Raw genomic sequence first — 5,070 nt, forward strand, 5'->3', positions numbered from 1 at the left:
CTTATTGCAAAAATCTAGAAGTTATCAAAGCAAAGTATTACGCGCATGCTCCTAGGGGGATAGATTGGTAGGAAAAGACCATCGCTCGTCCCCGACCGCCACTCATAAGGAAGACAATCAATAAATAAATTATGCTCCGACTTCATCACATAACGGTTCACAATACGTGCATGCTACGGGAATCACAAACTTTAACACAAGAATTTCTCAAATTCACAACTACTCAACTAGCATGACTCTAATATCACCATCTTCATATCACAAAACAATTATCAAGCATCAATCTTTTCTTAGTATTCAACGCACTCAAAAGAAAGTTTCACAAATCTTGAATACCAAGCATATTATTATTAAGCAAATTACCATGCTATTAAGACTCTCAAAATAATCTAAGTGAAGCATGAGAGATCAATAGTTTCTTTAAAACAAATCCACCATCGTGCTCTAAAAGATCTAAGTGAAGCACATAGAGCAAAATTATAATGCTCAAAAAGACATAAGTGAAGTACATAGAGCAAAACTACATAGCTCAAAAGATATAAGTGAAGCACATAGAGTATTCTATCAAATTCCAGTTCATGTATGGCTCTCTCAAAAGGTGTGTACAACAAGGATGATTGTGGCACACTAACAAACAAAGACACAAATAATACAAGACACTCCAAGCAAAACACATATCATGTGGTGAATAAAAATATAGCTCCAAGTAAATTACCGATGGAAGTAGACGAAAGAGGGGATGCCTTCCTGGGCATCCCCAAGCTTTGACGTTTTGGTGTCCTTATATTATCTTGGGGTGCCAAGGGCATCCACAAGCTTAGGATCTTGCCACTCCTTGTTCCATAATCCATCAAAAGAATTCACCCAAAACTTGAAAACTTCACAACACAAAACTCAATAGAAATCTCGTGAGCTCCGTTAGAGAAAGAAAACAAAAGACCACTTCAAGGTACTGTAATGAACTCATTCTTTATATATATTGGTGTTAAACCTACTGTATTCCAACTTCTCTATGGATTATAAACTATTTTACTAGCCATAGATTCATCAAAATAAGCAAACAACACACAAAAAACAGAATCTGTCAAAAACAGAACAGTCTGTAGTAATCTGTAACTAACGCAAACTTCTGGAACTCCAAAAAATCTACCAAAATTGGACGACCTAGAATATTTGTTTATAGATCAGCAGAAATTGTAATAAGTATTTTATCACGTTCTGATGATTTTTAATAATTCGGGCACTGAGCGCAAAGTTTCTGGAAATTACAGCAAGATCAAACAACTATCATCCAAGAAGATCCAATAGGTCTAACTTGGCACAAACACTAATTAAAACACAAAACCACATCCAAACAGAAGGTAGATTGGTTATTTATTCCTAAACAGAAGAAAAACATAAAAAACAGAAAAAACTAAAAATAAAATTGGGTTGCCTCCCAACAAGCGCTATCGTTTAACGCCCCTAGCTAGGCATAAAAGCGAGGATAGATTTGCCATCTTTGGTAGGCAATCCATAAGTGGCTCTCATGATAGTTTCATATGGAAATTTTATTTTCTTTCTAGGAAAGTGTTCCATGCCCTTTTTTAATGGAAATTGGAATCTAATATCCCCTTCCTTCATATCAATAATCGCACCAACCGTTCTAAGGAAAGGTCTACCAAGAATAATAGGGCAAGAAGGATTGCAATCTATATCAAGTACGATAAAATCTACGGGCACATAATTCCTATTTGCAACAATAAGAACATCATTAATTCTTCCCATCAGTTTCTTAATAGTGGAATCCGCAAGATGCCAGTTTAGAGAGCAATCATCAAAAACACGGAAGTCTAGCAAATCACACAAAGTTTTGGGGATAGTGGAGACACTAGCACCCAAATCACACAAAGCATAAAACTCATGACCTTTAATTTTAATTTTAATAGTTGGTTCCCGCTCATCATAGAGTTTTCTAGGGATAGAAACTTTCAAATCAAGTTTTTCTTCATAATATTGCATCAAGGCATCAACAATATGTTCGGTAAAGGCTTTCTTTTGACTATAAGCATGAGGAGAATTTAGCACGGATTGCAACAAGGAAATACAATCAATTAAAGAGCAACTTTCATAATTAAATTCCTTGAAATCCAATATAGTGGGTTTAGCAACATCTAGATTTTTATTTCTTTCAATCCCACTTTCATCAATTTCATCATCAAGATCTCAATACTCCGAATTTTTGGAATGCCTTCTAGGTAAAGGAAGATCATATTCAGTTTCATCAAGATTCATATTGCAAAACAAAGATTTGATAGGGGACACATCAATAACTTTTAGATCTTCATCTTGATTTTCATAGGAATTGGAAGAACACGCTTTAATAAAGGCATCTTTCGTAGCACGCATCCTAGCGGTTCTTTCCTTGCACTCATCAATGGAAATTCTCATGGCTTTGAGAGACTCATTGATATCATGCTTAGGAGGAATAGATCTAAGCTTTAAAGAATCAACCTCAAGAGAAATTCTATCAACGTTCCTAGCCAAATCATCAACTTTAAGCAATTTCTCTTCAAGCAAAGCATTAAAATTCTTTTGTGAATTTATAAACTCTTTAAAACTACTCTCAAATTCAGAGGGCATCTTATTAAAATTTCCATAAGAGTTGTTGTAGGAATTTCCATAATTATTAGAAGGATTACTAGGATAAGGCCTAGGATTAAAATTCCCTCTATATGCGTTGTTACCAAAATTATTCCTACCAACAAAATTCACATCCATAGATTCATTATTATTCTCAATCAAAGTAGACAAAGGCATATCATTAGGATCAGAAGAAACACTCTTAGCAACAAATAATTTCATAAGTTCATCCATCTTTCCACTCAAAACATTGATTTCTTCTATCGCGTGCACTTTTTTTATTAGTAGATCTTTCAGTATGCCATTGAGAATAATTAACCATAATATTATCTAGGAGTTTAGTAGCATCTCCTAAAGTGATTTCCATAAAAGTGCCTCCCGCGGCCGAATCTAAAAGATTTCTAGAAGCAAAATTCAATCCGGCATAAAAATTTTGTATAATCATCCACAAATTCAAACCATGAGTAGGGCAATTACGTATCATTAATTTCATTCTCTCCCAAGCTTGTGCAACATGTTCATGATCAAGTTGCTTAAAATTCATAATGTCGTTTCTAAGAGAGATGATCTTAGCGTGAGGAAAATACTTAGAGATAAAAGCATCTTTGCACTTGTTCCAAGAATCAATACTATTTTTAGGCAAAGATGAAAACCAAGCTTTAGCATGATCTCTAAGCGAAAAAGGAAATAGCTTCAATTTAACAACGTCATTATGGACATCTTTTTTCTTTTGCATATCACATAAATCAATGAAGCTATTAAGATGAGTAGCGACATCTTCACTAGGAAGGCCGGCGAATTGATCTTTCATAACAAGATTCAACAAGGAAGTATTGATTTCACAAGATTCAATATTGGCAAGAGGAGCAATCGGAGTGCTAAGGAAATCATTATTATTGGTATTGGTGAAGTCACACAGTTTGGTAGTATCTTGAGCCATCGTGACAAACAAGCAATCCAACATACGAGCAAACAAAAGGCAAGCGAGAAAAAGGCAAACGAAGAAAGAGAAGGAGAAGGAGATTGGGAGAGAGAGGGTGAATAAAATGGCAAGGGTGAAGTGGGGGAGAGGAAAACGAGAGGCAAATGGCAACTAATGTAATGCGAGCGATAGGGATTGTGATGGGTTTGGTATGTTGACTTTTTGCGTAGACTCCCCGGCAACGGCGCCAGAAATTCTTCTTGCTACCTCTTGAGCTTGCGTTGGATTTCCCCGAAGAGGAAAGGATGATGCAGCAGAGTAGCGTAAGTATTTTCCTCAGTTTTTGAGAACCAAGGTATCAATCCAGTAGGAGTCTACACGCAAGTCCCTCGTACCTACACAAAAACAATAGCTCAACGCAACCAACACGATTAGGGGTTGTCAATCCCTTCACGGTCACTTACGAGAGTGAGATCTGATAGAGATGATAGATAATATTTTTGGTATTTTTGATATAGAGATGCAAAGTGAAAAGTAAAAGGCAAAGTAAAAAAAGCAAAGCAAGATTAAAGTGATGGAGATTGATATGATGAGAATAGACCCGGCGGCCATAGGTTTCACTAGTGGATTCTCTCAAGAGCATAAGTATTCTACGGTGGGTGAACAAATTACTGTTGAGCAATTGACAGAATTGAGCATAGTTATGAGAATATCTAGGTATGATCATGTATATAGGCATCACGTCCGAGACAAGTAGACCGACTCCTGCCTACATCTACTACTATTACTCCACTCATCGACCGCTATCCAGCATGCATCTAGAGTATTAAGTTAAAAACAGAGTAACGCCTTAAGCAAGATGACATGATGTAGAGAGATAAATTCATGCAATATGAAATAAACCCCATCTTGTTATCCTCGATGGCAACGATACAATACGTGCCTTGCTGCCCCTTCTGTCACTGGGAAAGGACACCGCAAGATCGAACCCAAAGCTAAGCACTTCTCCCATGGCAAGAACTACCAATCTAGTTGGACAAACCAAATGGATAATTCGAAGAGACTTGCAAAGATAACCAATCATACATAAAAGAATTCAGAGAAGATTCAAATATTATTCATAGATAGACTTGATCATAAACCCACAATTCATCGGTCTCAACAAACACACCGCAAAAAGAAGATTACATCGAATAGATCTCCACAAGAGAGGGGGAGAACATTGTATTGAGATCCAAAAAGAGAGAAGAAGCCATCTAGCTAATACTATGGACCCGAAGGTCTGAGGTAAACTACTCACACTCCATCAGAGAGGCTATGATGATGTAGAAGCCCTCCATGATGATGGCCCTCTCCGGCGGAGCTCCGGAACAGGCCCCAAGATGGGATCTCGTGGATACAGAAAGTTGCGGCGGTGGAATTAGGTTTTTGGCTCCGTCTCTGATCGTTTGGGGGTACGTAGGTATATATAGGAGGAAGAAGTACGTTGGTGGAGCTTCGTGGGCCCCACGAGGGTGGGGGGCGCG

The sequence above is a fragment of the Triticum dicoccoides genome, chromosome 7A (genome assembly GCF_002162155.2).
Source record: "Triticum dicoccoides isolate Atlit2015 ecotype Zavitan chromosome 7A, WEW_v2.0, whole genome shotgun sequence".
NCBI lineage: Eukaryota > Viridiplantae > Streptophyta > Magnoliopsida > Poales > Poaceae > Triticum > Triticum dicoccoides.